Below are 9,983 nucleotides of genomic sequence, written 5' to 3' on the forward strand. Positions count from 1 at the left end.
AAGACACAGGACCTCAGGCCAGTTTTGGATTTAAGCAGATTGGATAGCTTTGTGAACATGACCATGTTTCCAGATGGTCATGGTGCAGCCGAAGAAGGAAGATTGGATGTGCTCAATAGACCTCAAGGACGCCGGTCATCATATCAAGATAAACAGACGCTCCAAAGAGGTTTCTGTGCACCCAGCTGGGGGTCAGTCATTTCCAGTTCAGGGCCCTGCAGTTTGGACTCAACACTGCCCTCGGGTGTTCATCAAATGCATGGCAGTGGTCGCAGCATGACTCTAGATGCAGGGATTCCAGGTCTTTCTATGCCTGAATGATTGGCTACTCACTGCCCCCACAGGAGCATTGCTGATCACAGCCATGGCCATCTGTGCGACCACATAGGTGTTACATTCAATTGCCCAAGTCGAGCCTTCAGCCAGTTCAAGTTTTTGAGTTCATAGGCTCTTGCCTGGACACAGTCAACTAGGCTACCACTGTTGAGAGTGTCCAGTCTTCATGCTCATGGCTTGTCGGTGCTTGCAGTCTCAAAACCACCAGCTCAAGTAGTTATGAAACTTTTAGGTTGTATGGCATAATCCATAAGGTTGGTTCCTCTAGCCAGATATATGAGGGCTCTGTAGTGCACAGTGGCTCTTTAGTGGTCCTTTCTAACTCATGCAGTGGACCTTCTAATATGACTGTCAAGGGTGTGTCATGACCAAATTCATTGATGGTTATGGTCTCCTGTAGTAATCAGAGGCCATTCGTTCTTCCATCTTCTTGGCCACAGTCACTATGGATGCCTTCCTTCTGAGGCATGGGGGTGCAGCATTTCAAAGGGAGACTGGTTCAAGGGACTTGGTTGTCAGCAGAGGCCCATCTTCACATTAGTGTTATGGAAATGAAAGCAGTTCTCCTCCCATTGCAGGCCTGTCAGGACATCCTTCGCAGAGTGTTATTGTGATTGAGATGGACAAATATGTCTGTCTGGTATATGAACAAGCAGGGAGAAACGCATTCTTATCCTCTTTGTCGAGAGGGTATGAGGGTTTGGTAATGGTTGATCTCTTCTCAGAGGGTTCTGATGGCAATGCACATCCCATGGAAATGCAACACTCTGGCAGGCAGTCTGAGTAGGAGCATTCTGTTACCTTACAATTGGTCTGTAACTCCAAGGGTTGCAACTTGCATTTTTTAGCATTGAGGCATGAGGTGTTGCAACATTTTCACCTTCCTCTCCAACACCAAGTGCAGCAGTTATTAGGCCCTAGTTCATAGGTGTGTACTAGGCTAATGGCCCTGGAGCCTTTACAAGCCTAGACCATAGAAGTGCCCTGTCATCGTGCCACCTGATGTTAGTTCCCAGTACCATCAATAAGAGCCACTGAAGTGATCTCCAGGGTGAACTGTTACCCTTCCACTTATAGGCATTATACTCTATGATTGGTCTAATGAGGGAAGAATAGAAAGAAATGATGACCTCTTTTTTCCTGGATGCAAAGCCCTTGGTAATGAGCTGTGCTACATAGAAGGACTTTCTGACAACAGTGGCAATGTGGTGGTCGAAGGAGAGGTCGCTATCAACCTGCGTCCCCAGATCTGTTATAACACCTTCAGTGTTCAGTGGGCTTCCATCGATGTAGTAGTTAGTGGGAACTGAGTTTTTAACAAACGGGATGATGACACAATTTTTGGCATTAAGCATAAGGCCATGATTTCAACACCAGTCTCAGTGAGGCCTTTCTGTAGAATGTCTGCATCACTTGGGGAGTTAATAATGGCTCCCAGATTGCAGTCTGCTAATTTGGTCAGCCAAAGTCCCTTTGTGTTGGACTGGTCTTCTGAGAAGTAGATGCCAAACAGGAGAGGACCCAGTACTGATCTCTGTGGGACTCCACTTGTTGGCAGTTTGACTTAGAGTTTGCTACTTTCACACTGTATGTTCTATCTGTGAGCCAATTTGCAACCCAAGAGGCCATTCGTTCTTCCATTTTCTTGGGGGATGCTGTGTTGTATGCTTTACCTATGGAGCTTTTTTACGTATCCTTGTTGGTAAAGTTTCTTCAGAAAGCTGTACAGGTGCTGTGATCCTCATACCCCCCTTTTGACCTCATTAGGTGTGCTTTCCCTTCCTGTGGCATCTTCTGAAGTACCCCCTAGGGTAACTGGATCCTATTCCAGATCTCATTTCTTTTCCAGCAGGTCTAGATCCTCCAGATGTTCTTCGTATGTCACTGTTGCAGTCATTACATTTGGGTTATCCTGCTAGCAGGTTGCCCTCAGTCAGCCTGAATTCCAAAGTCTTGAGTCCTGCGTCGGTTGCTGTCGCCTCTTCCCTGATGTCAGGTCATCAGGGGTATAAAAGATGCAGCCAACGCCATTTTCTTCAGTCTTTCTTGCTGTGCGGTGCCCGAAGCAGAAGCAGTTCGCAAGTGTCAGTTGGCCGACTCCTGAGATTTTCGTGTTCGATTTTCAGATCCGAAGTCTTCATTAAAAGCTAAGTACTCCATTGAGGAAACTTTTTTCTTGCTCCAGACCGATGTCAGAAAAAGTTAATAATTGTATTTTTTGTGGGAAGCAAATACCTCATAAGGACTTTCATTCTTACTGTATTCCTTGCCTAGGCCCTGACCACGACGTTTCTAGTTTTCGGTTTTGTGCTAGATTTAACCAACGCACTATTAAGAGTCTGTACGATTTTGCATTAAGCTATTTTGGGTGAAGATTTAATTGTACAATGTCGTCGGATAGCCATCTGACTACCTGAGTTCACAAAAAACGCAAAGAAAAAGACAGGCAACCGAGGTCCAAAACCGACAACGAAGCTTCTCCTAAGCAAGTCGCTGGTTCGCAGTGAGGTGCTTTCGCTGCCCCTGAAACCTGCTACTTTAGAGTCGCAGGCTGCTACCGACTCCCACGTGGAGTCGGCCAGGCCACTAGAAACTCAAAGTATTGGGGCCTCGGAGTTTATTCCTTCAGATGGGTCCTGAGCCGCTGAGCAGGCATCGGCTTCTGAGGGTGTATTAAGACCGAAACAATTATATATTAAACTGACTTCAAAGGCAAAGACTAAAACACCATTAAAGGCAAAGAAACAAGTTCACCAGCCACATGGACAGGCCTCCATGCCCAAAAAACAGATGCTCAAAATGGCCGAAGACTTAATTCCCTTGATCAGAGGTTCCCATCCCCCTCCTGATAAGAGGCCTAGGCAAGAGACAGACTATGAATCTTCAAATCAGGTTTCTATTTCTTCCGATTCCTCTTCTGATCAGGAATATTCTCTTCCCCCCATGAGGATTCTGATGCTCAAGAATCAATTCCTTCAGCTTCTCCTCCTGAGGACCACTCTTTTGGGGAAACATTGCATACCATGAGGGAGCACTTTCACTGGGAGAGCCAAGATTTTTCAGAATATGAGAAGAGGCTCAGAGACTTCCTTTTACTACCTCAACACAGGCCTCTAGCTATTCCACCTGTGTTAGACATTGTTGATGTGTTCTCAGAGTCTAGTCTGACCCCTGACTCCTTACCTCCAGCTCCTGTTAAGCTGGACAGATACTACAGGGTCCCTGTCTCTCATAAATTCCTTTTCAAAACCCTTCTGCAGACCCAGAAACTATTTCTCAGGGTCCCAAAGGGGTCAAGGCTTCCACTGCAAAAAACCCTACCCCCTCTGACGGGGATTCTAGGGCACTGGATAGATGGGGAAAAAAATTACACATCTGCTGCCTTGGCTAGAAGGGCCTTAAATTGCCAGTTTCATATGCTCAAATATCAGCAATATATCATGACACTGCTTAAACAGAAAATGATGGTAAATTCTGAATGTGCAGAAAACAAAGAAATGCAGGATTTATTGCATGCAGCTGAACAAGTTGGAAAGCATACTTTGCAATGTGGTTTTGATTCTCTGGAGGCCTCCTGCCGGGCCACTGTTACGGGTTCTGTCATTAGGAGTCATGCTTGGTTAAAGGAACAAAATCTGCCTGATCATGTTAAAGCAAAATTATTAGATGCTCCATTACAAGATGATACCTTATTTGGTGTTAAGGCAGAAGAGGTGCTAAAGAAAATGGAGGACAAAGCTAAATCTATGCAAACGGTCAAGGATTTCTTACAGGTACAGCCACCTAGATTTAGCAGACACTGGCCTACAAAGAATTGGTCCTTTCCAGTCTCAGACAGACCTCAAAGGGGCAGATCCAGACGCCCTAGAAGGCAGATCACAGCCAAAAGGTTCCCACAGGTCTAAGCAATGGGGTGCTTCTACCTCCAAAGGTGGAGAAGACAAAATACAAATACAGGAAACAATCCCAATGACTTCCCCTGCCTGCACCAAACACTTATCTTCTGGCAGCACCCTTAGGGGGAAAACTAGCACTTTTTTCTCAAAATTGGCACATTATAACCCAGGACAAATGGGTTCTAGACATAGTGTCACAAGGCTACAAGTTTCTTTTCCATACCCTGCCAAGGACAAACGGTTGGCCAGACCTGCCAGAAAATCAATGGGCAGAGGCTCAAAAACAAGTGGCAGCTCTCATGGACATGAGGGCAATTCAACAAGTGCCGCAGCAAGAGCAGGGACAAGGTTTTTACTCAAGACCGTTCTTGGTACCCAGAAAGGACAATGCATGGAGACCAATACTGGACCTATCTATTCTAAACACTTTCCTGGATGTACCAAAATTCAGGATGTTGACCTTGCAGCAGCTTCTGCCCATGCTGGGCAGCAAGGCTTGGCTTGTGACTTTAGACCTAAAAGAGGCATACCTGCATGTCCCAATCAGACAGTCATGCAGAAGATACCTCAGATTCAAAGTTGGCTCAAAGCATTACCAATTCTCTGCACTGCCCCTTGGCTTAACTACTGCGTCTTCACAAACTGCCTGGCACCAGTAATTGCTTACTGAAAAGAGGAATACAACCTTACTTGGATGACTGCCTCATACAAGCAGAGAACAAGGACATTCTACTACAGCATCTGACATTTGTGAAAAGACTTTTAACATGCCTAGGGTACACAGTCAACAAAAAGAAATCAAAACTAGTACCCTCTCAAGAGATAATATTCCTGGGAGCAAGCTTAAATACAACTGCCCAGATGGCTTATCTCACTCCAGACAAACAAAGGCAACTGACTACCTATTTCAAGGAAATGGCAACAAAGGCCCAGTTATCTGCAAGAAAAATTCTTCAGGCTTTGGGCTTCATGGCATCCTGCATCTTACTAATTCCATATGCAAGACTACATATGAGGAAAATTCAATGGTACCTAAAAAGTGTCTGGACACAACATTGCCACAGCCTGGAAACAATGATTACTCTAATTCCCTGCCTGCAACATGAGTTTCGATGGTGGGCAAAGGCTGGTCACCAAAACAAGGGGCAGCCATTCTCTCTACCCCCAGCCAGGCAGAGCCTAACGATGGATGCATCAGATTATACCTGGGGGGGAACACATGGCAGGAAGAGGCATTCAGGGCACCTGGTCCACAAACCAAAAGCATCTACATATCAATCAGAAAGAGATGCTAGCTGTTCAAAATGCCCTGACAGCCTTCAAGGACCTACTTAATCCGGGACAACTACTGATAAAGACAGACAACACCACGGTCATGTGGTACATAAACAAGCAGGGGGGCACTCATTCTTACCCCCTTTGCAGACTAGCTATGGCTTTATGGAACACAGCATTGACTTACCAAGTTCATCTGCAGGCACAATTCCTGCCAGGAAAGGAAAAGACTCTGGCAGATGGACTAAGCAGAAACCTCATGGATCCCCACAAGTGGCACCTGGATCCACAAGTCTTCAGCATGATAAAGAAATGGGGACGCCCAGACATAGATCTATTTGCCTCCCCTCACAACAATCAACTAAAAAGATTCTGCACAAGGACCTATCACAGAGAAGCTTGGAAAGTGGATGCCTTATCTTTCAACTGGACAAACCTATCAGTATACGCCTTTCCTCCACTGCCTCTCCTCCCCAAGGTATTCCTAAAGTTCAGACAGGAGAAACCAAAAATGATTCTGATTGCCCCAGACTGGCCACGCCAGTACTGGTATCCGAGCTTAAGGAACTTGTCCCACTGCCCAGCCTGGACCTTACCTCAAATACCTTATCTACTGTCCCAGCAAAACAATCAGATTCTGCACAGCTAACTCAGGACCCTAAACCTGGCAGCATGGCGGATAATGTAGCCATACAAACCACATCTCTCTGTAAAGCTGTGATGGATGTCATTTTAGAAGCCAGAAGGCCTAGTACTAGAAAATCCTATGCTGGGAAATGGAAGAGATTTTGTGCTTGGAACCAAGCCCAAGGAACTGATACAGCTGTCCCAAATATTCCTCAGATTTTGCAATACTTAACTGAGATGCTGGACAAAGGTCTATCTTTTTCATCAATTAAAATCCATGCCTCTGCCATTTTGGCTCATTACAATACAGAGCCACCACTCTTTTCTCATCCTTTATTAAGGCAGTGCCTCAGAGGAGCAAAAAACTTAAGGCCTCCAAGGAGAATGCCAATACCTGCATGGGACCTCAATTATGCCTTGGAAAAACTCACCTTACTTCCTTTTGAGCCAACTGCTACTGCGGATGTAAAGTTCTTATCTTGGAAAACAGCTCTGCTGCTAGCAATAACTTCTGCAAGACAAGTTTCAGAGCTACAGGCTCTCATGGCTGTGGAACCCTTTATCATTTTTTATCCAGACAGGGTCTCTCTGAGAACAAACCCTACATTTATGTCTAAGGTGGTATCCAGTGTAGCCCTTAACCAAACTACTAATTTGCCAACTTTTTATCCAAATCCACAGAACAAGATGGAGAAAATTCTGCATTCTTTGGACGTACACAGACAACTTAGATTCTACCTGGACAAAACTAAAGTTTTCAGAAAGACAGAACAATTACTAGTAGCATATGCCACAGCATCACAAGGAAAGGCCATCTCCAAGCCGACTTTCAAAATGGATAGGTCACTGCATTCGTTTCTGCTATTCACAGCATGGCAAACCAGTGCCTAACGGCATTAGGCCACATTCAACCAGAGCTGCAGCTACTTCTGCAGCCTTTCTCAGGGGAGTACCAACCAAAGACATTTTAGAGGCTGCTACTTGGAGCTCAGTGCATACCTTTACAAAACGTTACAATCTGCCTCTTTACTCTAAATCCAGGGCAGGCTTTGCCACTGCAGTTCTGCAGGGCCTCATAGCCGCTCCTAATGCTGTTTAGCTCCAGCCCCCCAACCATAGCTTTGGGACTCAACCCAAATGTAATGACTGCAACAGTGAAACACGAAGAACATAGTACAGTTGTGTACACTTACCATAATTGTAGATGTTCGAGTGTATTCACTGTTGCAGTCCAGGTTACCCACCTGCCACCCCCCTTATTTTTGCTGGAACTTATCTTTACTTCTCTAATCTATACAACCTGGATGGTGTATTTGCTTATAGATGAAGGTAAAGCTTATTTTGGTGCATGTATGTCTTATTTACATATTTTCAGCCTACCCTTTTGGGGGCACCTGACATCTGGGGCAAGAAAAACTGAAGAAAATGGCGTCAGCTGCATCTTTTATACCCCTGACGACCTGAAGTCGGGGAAGAGGCGACAGCAACCGACGCAGGACCCAAGACTTTGCAATTCAGGCTGACTGAGGGCAACCTGCCAGCTGGATAACCCAAATGTAATGACTGCAACAGTGAATACACTCGAACATCTACATTTATGGTAAGTGTGCACAACTGTACTATCCTGAAGTTAACTGCATGGTTCCTCCAGTTCCCTTGATGTCCAGAAGTCCCATGCTTATGCAAACTGTTGTTCACGTGCTGACTTATCTCAAAAGCAGTCCACCAGGAAGGGTGTATTTTATTAAATGGAGAAGATTTGTTATGTGGGCAGAATCTTGTAAGCTTGATCCTTTCTCCACCCCTTGAAATCTGTTTTGGATTTCTTTGTTGAGTTGTTTTAGTCAGACTCCGGTTTCTCAACGATTAAAGTACAACTGGCAGCTATTTCTAATTTTCAAGCTGGCAGGGATAATGTGCCTCTGGAGTCCCTTAAAATATCCGAGGCATTTTTTACGGCCCCAAGTGAAAAATTCAGTCCCTCCATGGGATTTGCCCTTTGTGTTGCAGGTCCTTAAAGGATAACCATTTGAACCTTCAGCTACTTCTGACTTGAAGCTTTTGTCTTGGAAAACTTTGTTTTTGGTAGCATTTACTCCTGCTAAGAGGGTTTCAGAACTGCAAGTGCTTGATTCTTCACCTCTTTATTTGGGTTTTCATAAAGATAGAGTTTCTCTTCATGCAAGCCTTTCCTTTTTGCCAAAGGTAGCTTCTGAGAATAATTTTATACACCCTTCTGTATTTTTCCAATACAGGAGAATACCTTTTGCATTGTTTGGATGCACACAGTTGAGATTATATATAGACAATACAAAAGGTTTCAGAAAATCTAGCCAATTTGTTTCCTTTTCAAAATCCAGTTTGGGCTGACCTGTATCTAAAGTGAATTTACCCAAGTTGCTGTCCAGTTGAATTCTGTTGTAAAAGTCAGTTCTTTGACTTTTAATAAAGTATTAAAGTCACCAATGAAAACTGGTACATGTCCCAGCACCAAAAATATAAAAGTAAAATGAGCAAAAGACAGTATGCTTTGCTAAAGCATTTTTACTATCACTGTTCTGAATAGCTAGAATGTGCTCTTTTATCCTGTCCACTAACCATCTTGTGGTTTTGTCTACATAATAGCTTGAACAAGTAACATATACCCCTAAGGTATACCACGCTATGAGAAATACAATTAAAATTCCCATTAATTTTGATTAGGAACTCACAATATTCTGTTTACAAACATAAATGTGTTTACGTGGTCTACATTTACAACATTTAAACATCCCCATTTCAGCATCACTTGCAGACAATATTTTCTGATCTCTTTCAATAAAAAAGTCATATAAGTGTTCTTTTTTTAATGGACTACCCCCTAAAATTTCATACAAGTCTTTGTTGCCTCATACATCAGTTTTCTCTGATATTTTTGATGGCTGATATATCATGAGTATTCAGTAAAAGAAAACTATAGGTGAAATCAGCTTTTTGTTTTTTTAACTACAAATCCATATTTTAATATGGGAAACAATTTTTATACCTAAAATTAATGACTTCATTCATGAACTTATCAATTCAAAATTCGGGATAATTTCTTTCTAAAAATAGAAGTTTTAATGTAATACTTTATTTAAAAAAAATGGTTCATTTTCAATGATGATTCTAGAAAGCCTGATGAACTACCCATATTATATCTGATGTTGTCAATCTTCACTTAATCCTTGACTGTAGGGTTCGGTTCCATATCTTCGAACAGACTCAACTATTATTCCAGCTTGTGCCTTCCAACAACTCTCGAGCCTACCATTACCCAGAATACTACTCCTCTCAAGATTACCTCAGATCTCGTTTGCCGCCTTAAAGTTCAAGACGTGTTCCATTTCTGTCAGCTCTTGAGCTAGCCTTTATTTCAACTGTATTATTTTCTGTTTTTTTACCAGAAATCTTTCATTGCTATTTGTCTTTTTTCTATTATTCATTTACCCAGCTCCTCTTTCTTAACATGAATAGTGTTTTTTTCTTGAATACCACCGCTGGTAGATGTTCTTCGTGTTTCACTGTTGCAGTCATCATATTTGGGTTATCCCTGCCATGGTAGCCCTCGGCCGACCCAAATACCAGAGGCTTAGTATTTCTTTGTCGGTTGCTGCCACCTCAGGACTGACGTCAGGTCGTCAGTAGTATAAAGTAAGGCAGCCAACGTCATTACATCAGTCTTTCTTGCCGTGGAGCCCGAAGCAGAAGCAGTTTGCACGAGTGCCAGTCAGCCACTACCTGAGTTTCATCTACCGAATTGAAGTTGAAGTCTTCTAAAGCTAAGTACCCCTCTGGGGATCCTTTTTTCTTGCACTAACTGATGTCCAG

This window comes from Protopterus annectens, chromosome 4.part0 (assembly GCF_019279795.1).
Source record: "Protopterus annectens isolate FY-2018-M chromosome 4.part0, PAN1.0, whole genome shotgun sequence".
NCBI classification, from domain to species: domain Eukaryota; kingdom Metazoa; phylum Chordata; order Ceratodontiformes; family Protopteridae; genus Protopterus; species Protopterus annectens.